At 35.0% G+C, this 12,651-nt stretch overlaps 1 protein-coding gene across 4 annotated transcripts in view; it reads left to right on the forward strand.

Annotated features, from left to right (window-relative positions):
- Positions 1-12,651, forward strand: part of CCDC91 (coiled-coil domain containing 91) — a 357,464-nt gene that overhangs the window by 64,753 nt on the left and 280,060 nt on the right. For 2 of the 4 annotated variants that reach the window (XM_049625210.1, XM_049625215.1), the window contains exons 2-3: positions 8,707-8,733; positions 11,991-12,036. The exons of 1 other annotated variant lie outside the window; for it this stretch is intronic. The gene's annotated coding sequence lies outside the window, so the exon portion shown is untranslated. The remainder of the gene's footprint in view (positions 1-8,706; positions 8,734-11,990; positions 12,037-12,651) is intronic. One more of the 4 variants, XM_049625213.1, reaches the window with a different exon arrangement.

The following is a 12,651-nucleotide window of genomic DNA, read 5'->3' on the forward strand; positions in this document are numbered from 1 at the left end:
TAAGAAATAGATTATTCCAATCTGTTGCAATCATTTTAATTAATAGAAGAGGGGTATTGCACCAGCTAGTTCTGAAAGCCCTCCATAACCCTGATTTCTAAAACAGATGAAGACATTACAAGAAATGAAAATTACAGGGGCAACTGGGTGGCTTAGTCAGTTAAACATCCGACTCTTGATTTTGGTTCAGGTCATGATCTCACAGTTGTGAGATCTAGCCCCACATTGGCTCTGTGCTGAGTGTGGAGTCTGCTTGAGATTCTCTCATTCTCTGCCTCTCTCTCAAAATAAATAAACATTTTAAAAAATGAAAATTTTCTCATGACTGTAGATGCAGAAATCTCAAATAAGATATTAGCACATTGAAACCAACTTTGTAAGAGAAGGCAGACACTATTGCCATGTTGGGTTTATTTCAGGTATACAAGAATGGTTTACTATTATATGATCCATAAATGTAAATGATGACAGTAGATTAAAAAGAGAAAAATCATGATAACTTCAATAGATAACAAAAATTTGATAATCAATGTAAATTCATGGTAAGAATGCTTAGTAATTAGGAAAATAGGGAAATTCTTTAATCCGCTGGGATAATTAAAAAGTCATCACCACATAGCTTTTAAAGTGGGGAAATATTAAAAACATTTCCTTTAAAAACAGGAATGATATAGGCATGGTTGCCACCCATTTATCACCCATTCTAGTTATTATTGCTACGTAACAAGTCCTGTTAAACTTAATGACATAAAATAGCTATTATGCTCATGGGTTCTGAGAGTCAGACTAAGAAGGCTTGTTACTGATCCAGCCTTGGTAATACATCAGTGGTATGACTTGAACACTAGACTTGATGACTAGGGGATGGGATCATCTGGAAGTATGTTCATATATCTGGTGATTTGATATCAGTTGGTAGTTTGGGGACTCAGGCAGTCAGTTGGAAAATTTACATATGGCTTCTCTATGTGGTCTGTCCAGATGGTGTGGTTTGGCCTTTTTCACATCATGGCAGCTAGGTTCTAAGTGCAAGCAGTACTAGAGCAGAAATGCAGTGCATTTTTATGCACTATCTGGGGAAGTTATACAGTGTTAGTTCTGGTGTTGTGTATTGGTTGTGGAAGTTGTAATTATCTACATAGATTCAAGGGGAAGGACAGAGACTCTACACATCATTGGGAGAAGTATGAATGTTCTAGTCTTAGAAGAATATGTGAGTTGGGAGATGTTTTTGTCCCTATCTTTGGAAAAAATAATCACCACCTTGCCTCTTGTGTTGGAGGACATAACCAATGCTTTAAGATAAGAAAAAGTAATTAGAGGTGTTAAATTTGGAAAGGAAGAAATGAAAGTATTATTTGGAGTCAGAATGATCACTTACATGTAAAGTCAAAAGAATATAGGTAAATTATTGGATGTAAGAGTTTTGCAAAGATGAATATATATAGACAGACTAGTATACAGAAAGTAATTGCATTTTTTGTAACAGTGACAGTTAGCAAACATACTTTAAAAAGACGTTAAAATAGTATCATGGAATATCAATATCTAGTAATAAACAGCAAAGACATATAAGACTTCTTTAGGGAAAATTGTAGTATTCTATTAGTAGACATTAAAAAAGACTTAATCACTGTATATTTGAGTTGTAAGATATACCATGTTCATGGGCAGAATGGCTGAATATCAAAGACTTCATTTCTACTGAAATAATTCTACATCCAGAAACAAATCCACTTATTTATGGAGCTTTGATATCTGATAATGATGGAATATCAGATTAGTGAGGAAAGAAGTTACTATTTAATAAATGAAATTGACAAAAAAAAATGGACCTCTGCATCCACCATATATAAAAGTTAAATTGCAGATTGTTAAAGTACGTAAGTGTCAAAAATAAAATATTAACTTTGTAGAAACTATGGGTGTATATCTTTTAGACCTAAGGATAGTAAAGGATTTAAAAACAAAGGCTAAAAATTGCAAAGTTATAAAAGAATAGATTAATAGAGTTAACATACTAAGAATTTTTGTTCATCAAAAGCTACCTTCAAGGAAGTGAAAAAATAAGTTATAAAATGGAGGATATTTGCAATATACAAAGCTGACAATGATTAACATCAAGAATATTTTTTAAAAGTTGTATAAATCAAAAGTCACAGACAAAAAAGCTATTTCACAAAAGAGTATATGGTAAATAATCATGAAGAGATATCAACTTCATTAATAATTGGGGAAATCAAATTAGGGATACACAGTGAGATACCATTTAAAACCAAGTGTTGAAAAGGGGGAGGATTCACAGAACTTTTATACATTACTCCACAACTACAATTTCTGCAACCATTTGGAAAATAGTTTTTCATGATCCCGTGAAGTTAAATTTAGACAAACTTTACAACCCAGTGATTTTACTTGTAGGCATATACCCAAGAGAAATACTGTGTATATACAAAAGTAGATGTCTTGGAGAATGTTCATAGCAGTTCTGTTCTCAATAACAAAGTAGACACTCAAATGTCTACTGACTGGAAAGTGACCGAATAAACTGTGGTATATTACGGTAGTTAAAAAATGAATGGTAGCTGAAATAATACTAGTGACATAATATGTGAAAAAGTTGTCTGCCAAATTTATATGTCATGGGATACCCTTTAAAAATAGCCAAAATAAAAATAGTATACTTTTTGGTAGTAGTTACAGATGAGATAAAACTTTATTAATTTGAGAGCAGGGGAATGATGAAAAATAAATTGAGAATTGTGTCCTAAGGAAGGGTTACATGTAATTTATTGTTAGGATCTTTAGTTTATGCTTGGTGGTGGGTTTCCATAAGCTGATTTTATAAAAAAACAAAAGTAGTAATAATAATAATAACAATAACAACAACAATACCAGATGCTTTAAGGCAGGGATATGACAGGGAGGCCATGTAGCTAGAACAGAGTAAGTTAGGGGGAGTTATAAATGAGGTCAGGGAAGCACTGGGGGCCTCTAATTAGATCTAATAGAAGAAAAAACACATTTTTAACAGGGGTTTAAAGCTATTTATGAATAAAGTATTTGAACACTAAGTTTATAATTTCACTCTTGTCTATCCAGAAGAGTTTTGTGGATATTGTATCAGAATAACCATGTTCCAGGTAGATGTGATTAGTAAATATATCTATCCAGATAAATGGGACTTCACTATAAACAGAAAAAAATGTAGGAGCATTTCAAATGAGAGCATTTGAAACCATAAAAGAAGTGAAACACTTTCTTATTGGAGAGAGCATTAAATTTGTGATCTTCTGCACCTGATAACGTCAACACTGTTTTTACTATGTTGTTGTATAATATTTTTCTCTATTTTTTCTTGTATAGTGTGTCCTTTTATGCCTTAATATTGTGATATAATTGTAGGCTTTTTATAGAACTTATTTTTACTTTAAAAATTTTTTTTCTTTTTAAATGTTTTTTATTTTTGAGAGAGAGAGAGGAGAGAGAAAGAGCAGGGGAGGGGGGGGGAGAGAGAGAGAGAGAGAGAGAGAGAGAGAGAGAGAGAGAGAGAGACAAAATCCGAAGCAGGGCGCAGGTTCTGAGCTGTCAGCACAGATCCCGATGTGGGGCTTGAACTCGTGAGTCATGAGATCATGACCTGAGCTGAAGTCAGACGCTTAACTGACTGAGCCATCCAGGTGCCCCCTTATTTTTACTTTTAATGATTAATGCCAATGCAAGTCACAGCTTTGTCTTTGTTCTTACTTTGCTTATCAGTGAGGCTCCAAAGTTCATGCCTCAGAGAGATGGATTTTTCATTCTTAGTTTGAAAGCTTTGGAGTTGACATTGACATGATGATAGTCTTAGAGTTTAAAACTTCATTGTTTTATAAGGAGTTGTCCAGTGTGATAAATGGATTGGAGAGCGGGATGACTAGTAAGTTCTGATAATTTTCAAGAAATAGTGGTAGATATCTGAGTCACAGGGATGATCACTAGAGGAGAAAGGAAAGGAAGAGTGGAGAAACTAATATAGGATTGAATAACATACTTGACTACGGTGTAAAGCAAAGAATAAAAGGTGACACCTAGCTTCTTCATTTTGCATGGATTAAAGAATGATGGTAATATTATTGACTGAAAATGACATATTCAGAATAGAAAATATTTAGAAAGTTCTTTTTTTGTTGTTGAAACTTAAAAAGAAATTTTTTGGGTTTTTTTGTTTTTGTTTTTGTTTTTTTATGGGGCACCTGGGTGGCTCAGTCGGTTGAGCGTACAACTTCAGGTCAAGTCATGATCTTGCAGATCATGAGTTTGAGCCCCGAGTCAGGCTCTGTGCTGACAACTCAGAGTCGAGCCTGTTCGGATTGTGTCTCCCTCTCTCTCTGCCAATCCCCTACTCAATGTTCTCTGTATGTCTCTCCTTTCAAAAAATGAATAAACATTAAAAAAATTTATCTTTTTTTTTAATGTTTATTTTTGAGAGAGAGAGAGAGAGAGAGAGAGAGAGCCCATGCACGAGTGGGGTAGGGGCAGAGTGAGACTAGGACAGAGGATCCAAAGCAGGCTCTGTGATGACAGCAGAGAGCCCAATGTGGGGCACGAACTCACTAACTGTGAGATCATGTCCAGAGCTGAAGTTGGAGGCTTAACCGGCTGAGCCACCCAGGTGCCCCATTCAGGAAGTTCTTTATGAAAAAGAAAGGAATTTGATTTTAGTCATAGAATAATATATTTAGAGGATCTTACAATGCAATATCTTAGAAGTCATGTAATCATTTTTTTCATTTTACATATAAGGTCACTGAGGTCGAGAGAGGTGTGGTGATTTGGCCAGAGTCACATGGTTCAAATATAAATTCTTATATGACTGCAGGGTATGGATGTATTAGTGATGAGGATGGTAGCAGAAACTAGGTTATAAAGGGTCATTCATTTCGGCCTGACTAGTTTTTAGATTTTTTTTATCTCTGCAGCAAGGGTTTCTTCTATGGTTTGTCTGCAGCAAGGTCTTCTATGCTGTTTTCAAGCCCAGCTAGTATTCTTATGACTGTTGTTGTAAATTCTTGTTCAGATATATTGCTTCTATCTGTTTTGAGCAAATCCCTGGCTGTGGTTTCTCCTTGATCTTTCTTTTGGGAAGAATTCTTCCATCTTGTCATTTTGTCTAGGTTTCTGTCTTTTGCGTGTTATGAAAGTGTGTTATGTTTCTTGCTCCTGAGAGTAATGTTATATTAAGAAGGGGTCATACACTGTCCAGGGCTTGGCACAAAGGTTCATTAATTTCTTGCTAAGAATTTTGACTTCGTAAAGTAACAAGGAGCCACTGAAAGGTTTTAACTAGGTGAGTATTTAAAAAGATCACTTGGGTAGCAGAGTGGAGAATGGAGTAGAAAGGAGAAAATTGGAAACAGAACTGTTTTGAAGGCTGATGGTATAAGCCAGATGAAATATAATGGGGCTCTAACTAGAGTAAAGGTTTGGATACTGAGTGGAGGAGATGGATTCTAGAGGTGTTTAGGACGTAGGATTTGGTTATTGATTGGATGTATGAGGTGAGAGAGAAAAGGAGGCAAAGGTGACTGCAGGATTTTATCTTGGCCAGCTGTTTTGTAGATGGTAATACCAATCACTGGGTGAAGGTATTTTGGAGGGACAGTAAATTGACTTTGATGGGAGAGATCTTGAGTTCAGTTTTGGTTGTATTGAATTTGAGGTGCCTGCCAACTTGGAAAAGTGACTATTCAATTGTCTGTTGTTTATGTGGGTCTGGAGCTCAGGAGGTGGATCTTAACTAGAGATTTCTTAGCTTATATTTTAAGTGAGTCCAGGGAGTGTTTCTGAAGTGAGATAAAAAGAAGGGGTAGGTTGGAGTATTTAGGAACACCATCATCTAACTGGAAGGTAGAAGAACCTACAAGGGAGATTGAGAAGAAGCAGCCAGAGAAATAGGAAGAAAGAGGGAAAAGAAGTATGGTTGTCTTGTAAACCACGGGGTGAGAGTGTTTTGAGAAGAAAGACTGGTCAAATGTTGTTAGTGTTCAAATAAGACAAGGAATTGAAAGTGTCTTTTTGCATTTAGTGAAAAGGAGGTAATTGGTTGCAGGCATGGGCTGTAAGAATACAGCACTTATGAAGTTGAGCTGTGAAAAGGAGAGGTCTGTGGTTGGAGAAGAATGTGTAGTTGAGGATGGTTTTGCTTTTGTTTTTGTTTTGTTTCATTTTTAAAGATGTAGGAACTGGAGCATGTTTCAGTGTTTTGGGAAGAGCCAAATAAGAGGAGGAAGTTCAGTATTTAAGAGAAAGAACGATTGAGAGAGCCAAGTCTCTGAAAACACAGATGGAGGAATTAGCTTTAAGAACATAGAGGGATTCCTCCTTCAGTGTGAGCAGAAGAAAGTGGGATAGCTTGGTACAGATGCTGGTAACTGTAGTTTTGGTAGAAAGTAGTTAAGGAACTTCTCTAAAAATGGCTTCTGTTTTAGCAGGAGGATTGGTCATGTGTTTTGAATACAGAAAGGAATGAAAAGGTTGGAAGTTTGAGGAGTATTGAGAATCTTTGACATAGTTTCTGGAGAATTAGAAGTGGCTTAAAGAGAGAAAAAAATGGGTATGGATAGGCAGCACTGTGAATCCAGTGAATTACAGTGAATTGTCTTAAGTTCTCGGCAGAAGTTAGGTAATTGGATATTGGTGGTGGTTCTTGGGGAGAGCCATTATCAGTTGCCTTGTACCACTCCAGATTTGAGTCAGTTGAGAAGTAGAACCAAGTCATAGGAATCAGAAAAGTGCTTTTATTATTAAAGGTTTAATGTAAATGTGGTTTGGACAGAGGTGGAAATGAGGTCTCTCACAAGTTCTCTTCTGAATTCCTATTACTCATCTAGTCACAAGCTAAAAAACATGTCTTCATGCTAAGGAAATGAAGTTTTTCTCTGATGAGCTTCACTCATGGGAGCTGCACTGGAGGAATAATATGTTAACGGGCACACAGTTCCCAGTGAGGAACTCGAAGAGCTTGTACTGTGTAGGCACAGTACTGTGTATGGGAATTCTATACATTAATCTCACCCAGTAGGACACCTATGGATGTCCTCCTGTCACTTATTTTGATTATTTTTCTCTTGGAGAGAAGTAAAGATGAGAAAGAGACTGTAGTATTTCTTAAATCTTGTTTCCTTCTATCTAGAGGACTGTGTCCTCTTTTAAAATGTGAGAAGAGGTGATATCTGCCCACTAATATTCATTGAGGGCCGAGATTTTGCCAGATAGGGGTATAATTCATACAGTGAGAATTTTGAGTTGACAGTAAAATAGCCATACAAAAGTATTTATTATTTGGTTGGAAATATATGACTGAACCCAGTGAGGTGGTTAATTTTGGAAAATTTGAGTGGAGCATTAAGATCATGAGAGTGAATGCACTCTTTCAAGGAGAAGATAATGAGACAGGATCATAGATCCATCAGCTGAGGGAAAGATTGCTCTGAAGGAGTTAGAGGAGGTAGAAGAGTTAACCAAAGAGGTTGGAAAATAGAAGAATTAGCCAAAGAGTTGGAAAATAGGTAAGCATTTGGAGAGTCTAAGTGTTTTGCAATTTTTGTTTCTTGTTACCTGCTGGGATATGTAAATTTTCTTGAATGAAGGCTGGCAAAGACAAAAATTTAAGTACAGATGAAAATTATATAAAGGAAAATATTTAGTTACTAGAACTATTAATTGTTTTGGGGATGTTTTCCTATCTGATCATTTATGAATAGAATGTTTTTCAGGTAGTGAATATCTCAGTTATTTTTTTAACTTGTGACGATATTTTGCCATTGGCAGTGGTATTTATAGTATAGCAATTATTTTGTAATTCTGCTTCATCCGGGAAGTGTCAAAGTTATTATTAATCCTAATAATAACTGGACACTTAAGAGAGAGGAGTGTAGCAGCATAATTTCTTTTAAGATGTAGGCCTTCAAACTCATGCCTTAATATGCATAGAGCTGTTTTAGTGCTAGCAACTTGATCCTCTACCACTCAAGTTCCAACATGTTTTTCTTGGAGAAGTAAAAGGGGAAGGAAAGTCATGTGGGAACTATTAGCAACTCATTTGTTTTCATTTAGTGGTTTTTTCCAAAAGCACTGATTCAAAAATATTTTCTGAGACCCTACTATGTGCTAGGAACTGCTCAGTTGAAGGTACCAGAGAGTTAAAAGTAGATAAAATTGTCCTGACACTACCTCAGAAGAGCTTACAGAAAATCAGGTAAATAAATAATATCCTTGAACAGATAAGCCTGAAATTCTGATCTTAGATGGTTAGACTCTTTAAGGTAGTTCAGTCTTAGTAGCAATTAATTTTTAACCTTATCTAAGAGGTGTGTGTGTGTGTGTGTGTGTGTGTGTGTGTGTGTGTGTGTGTGTTTCCTTTGTTCTGCTTTCTCCTTAACAATTTATGTTTGCCCAGGATAGTAAAAAAAAAAAAAAAAAAAAAAAAAATCACTTGTCTATTGCTTCTAGGAAATATGGCATGAAAAAGGATCAAATGGAAAAATACTGTGACTGTGAGGATGTTGGTTAGCCAGTAGTTTTTCAGATGGGCTAGAGATTGAAGTGCTAAGTGGACAGTGTCAACTAGTAGGACACTTTGGGATGATTGAATCATTTGGATGATCTCCGGAGATTGTACTTTTTGAGTCACTCACCTAAGGTTTTGTTTTTTTTTTTTCTTAGACTTTTTTTCCAGCTCTGGTGTTTGAGGTACGCTTTTCCATTTTGTATAAACACTTACAATAAATGTTAATGAATAAATGTTATTAAGGAGACTACATGAAAAATTTTAATTTTTTCACTGGTTAAATACTAATTTAAAGCATTTATGCCTTTGTTTATAGTTTTGTTAAAAGTAAATTTCCCTGAATTTTATTTTTCCAATTATTTTGATAGAAATAATAGATGGTTGGTCATTGTGCCATGCTGTCTTCTAATACTGTTGTTAAAGAAATCAGTTATATGTGCCCACAGTTTAAAGTTGTAAAATACTTGTTATGAAACATAACCATCTCCTATGCCTGCTCTTCTTTTCTAGCCTCTCCTTTTCTTGTTTTCTAGAAGCAAGATGTTTAGTACATATGGTTGATAATTTTAGTGTTTACCAGTATATCCCTAAACATGTTTATTATTGCTACTTCTTCATTTTTCAGTTTCATACCCAGCAACTTTCCAATATGGAAGATGAAGCTTTAGCTGTCTTTCATCACCCTCTCTACACTTCATACCACATGCTTCTTCTTTCTCTTAGCTTTCCGATATGGTTTTAGTATAATTTTGGTGCCGTTAGTTATTCATTGTTTATTATTGCCATGTGAATAGTATTCATGGCTAAAAAATATAGTACTGTTATAATGTTTACTTTTCCTGTCCAACGTATTATTTTTTCTTTTTTTAATTTGGTTAATGTTTTAATCACTAATTCAACTCTTAATTCTCCCACAGTTGTTTAAAATTACTCTCATGATATGGTAAAACACATGAGAGAGTCTATTAATTGGATTTGCTTGAGTCCTCCCAGGAGCTTTCTGATCTGCTTTAAATTTAGGTGGGTTGCTCTCTGTTCTTGTGGTATAGATATAGCTTGGGAACTCACTTTACCACTATTCTGGGAGAATTTCCTTTGGTTTTCACTTTGGTTATATCACCTATTTTCTTTTCTAGCCCCATTTCTTCCTTGTGTCTTATTCCCTTGGTTTACTCTATAGAATGGGAAATAAAAATTTTGACACTTTGAAGTATGAATATGACTTTAGTCTTCCCACACATTAGTTATTTGTTGGTTTGGCTGGTTTTAGAATTCTATCTGCTAATCATTTTCCCTCATAATTTTAAAAGCATTGTTCCCTTGCCTTTCACCTTCCAGCGATGCTGTTGTGAAGACTCTAATGTGATTGTATTCTTTATTCTTCGTACGAAACCTATTTTATCTCTCTGGGAGCCTGTAGGATCTTTTCCTTGTCTCTACTGTGCCTTAGTGTGGGTTTGTTCTTCTATTTTCTTGGATACTTGAGGAACTATTAAATCTGGATATCGTATCCTTTAGTTTTAGAAAATTCTCTTTTTCTTTCTTTCTTTCTTTCTTTCTTTCTTTCTTTCTTTTTTTTTTTTTTTTTGAGAGATAGAGAGAGAGCATGAACAGGGGAGAAGGGCAGAGGGAGAGAGAGAATCTTAAGCAGGCTCCATGCTCAGCACAGAGCCTGATGTGGGGCTCGATCCCATGACCCTGGGATTATGACTTGAGCTGAAATTAAGAGTTAGACACTAACGGACTGAGCCACCCAGGTGCCTCTAGAAAATTTTCTTGAATTATTTTGTTGATGATTTCTTTCCTTTTGTTTTCTCTACTTTGTCTTTCTAGAATTCCTGATAATTAGATATTGCATATTCTGGACTGGATCTTTTAATTTTCTTATGTTTTTACTCTGACTTTTCATTTCTTTTTCTTTTATACTCCTCTTTTAATAGGAATTTCTTCAGCTTTAGTTTCCACCCTGCAATTTTCATTTCTGTAATCATTTTTATTTTCAAGACCTTAGTCTGGGTGCACATCCCTCTCTCATTTCTTCCCCCTATTCCCCCAAATGAAGGCTTCCTGTTCTTATTCCATGGATGCACTATCTTCTGTTGTTAATTCTCTGAAAGTACTAGTTATGGTTTTATTTTTTGAAAATTTTCTTGTGTAGTCTCTGTTTCTTTCTCTTTGGTTTGGTCTCTTATTTTTTATATTAGATATTTTCTTCGTATCTTTTATTGTCCTTGGCCATCTGCTCATATGTAAGAGTGAAACACTACTAATAAAGTAACAAACACTTATATAATACTTAGAATGTGTCAGAGACTGTTGTAAGGGCTTCATCTATTTTTTTATTTAATCCTTATAATGACTTTAAGAGCTAGTTACCATTATTATTAGTAGTAGTAGTAGTAGTAGTACTAGTAGTATCTCTGACAGATGAGGAAACTGAGGTACACAGTGTTTAAATAACTTGCCCAGTGTAACACATTTAAGTAGCAGAACTAGAATTTGAATCAAGGCAACCTGACTTGATAATCTTTTCTTTTAGCCTTTATACTATTCATTATTTTACTGAAATCAGGAGCAAATTGGAAATTTTCTGCATATGGATAGGATTTGTCAAAGTAGTGATAGCTGAGTGAACTTTTTTTTTTTTTTGGTGGTGCCTCTGATGACGTCCTTTTCATGAGTTGATTAGATTCACCAGAGAAGAATCTTCTACTCTGATGACTAGAGATTGAAACCTAGCTGCTGGCAGTTTGGTTGCCAAGTGATGAAAGAGGACTGGGAGAATGGGTCTCAGTATTGAATACAACTTTGACTTAGTCCAGCTGTCTCTGTGTCCTCTAATCCAGAGACCCTTGGCTTTGCCCTGTCCAGGGAATAAACCCAGTCTTCTGCTGTGATGAAGAACTATAAGTTTTCCTGTTGTGCAGATTGTAGAAGGGGATCTTGGGATATATCTGCCACTTTTATTTTGAGTTTTACCTTTACACAACTTTCATTGACATGCATTCCTAAGCCTTTTGTGGATTCTTTGATGTAAATGTGATTGATCCTTATTTTCCGCACTAGTAGTTTTAGATTCATCTTTCTTGTATTTGCTTTCAGAATTTTTTGCAGTATTCTCATTTCACATTCTCTTTGACCCTGTGTTTATGCAGAAGCAAACAATCAAAGCAAATCTTTGCTATCTTTTAGGAAAAGGCTAATAAAATGCACGTTCTTAATGTGCCATTTAGAATTCTTTGTTAGGTCTGTTGAAATAGATTTCTCAAATATCTCCCCCCCTGAAGCATTTATGATGCTCCTACTAGATATATCACATCTGTAAATCTTTCCTTCCACCTTAGACACTTTTTCTTCTTTCTTAAGTCTCTTTTATAGCTCATGTTATTAAAATTTGCATGTTTTTTTTACACTCTTCCCCCCACCCCACTCTTCCTAGACTGTAACACCTTGAGGATCTTGACTGCTCAGTTCTACAGAGTCACGTAATAAAAATTTGTTACATTAAGTGTTGTATATATGTTTTCCTTGTAAAATATCAGCAATATATTAAATACTGAGAATAATAAAGGAGGGAATTTATATACTAGCACAACAGAAGAGATCAAATTCAGATATAAAGAAGTCTGAGAATTGTTAAACTAGATACTGTGATATCTTTCAATGTAGATACCTAATCATAATAAAGTATGCATCTTATCTCCTGCCATGACACCAAAAGATGAACTAATGATCTGCCAATTTTTTGGTCAGGCTCATGACTCTATAACTTATGTGACAGGTATATTTGGTGTTGCTGTATTATAGTTGTAATTTAATGGGATATAATGTTAAATGCTAGAAATATTTTTAAAAAGGATAAATGCGTTTTAGATAAAATACTGTTTTAAATGTGATGGAGTAGCTAAATCTGTAAAGAAGAACACACTTGTAATATTTCTTTTTAAAAACTAATTTTTGTGTTTTGTATTTAGTAAAATTGATTTTTACAAATCAGTGCTGTTAATATTACTTCCTCCTGCTCTTTGTAAGGCTTAGAAAGAAACAGCAACTATTGCAGGATTTGAAAGTAAATTATTTGGAGAAATGTTAATGCTTTA

This window comes from Panthera uncia, chromosome B4 (genome assembly GCF_023721935.1).
Source record: "Panthera uncia isolate 11264 chromosome B4, Puncia_PCG_1.0, whole genome shotgun sequence".
NCBI classification, from domain to species: Eukaryota; Metazoa; Chordata; class Mammalia; order Carnivora; family Felidae; genus Panthera; species Panthera uncia.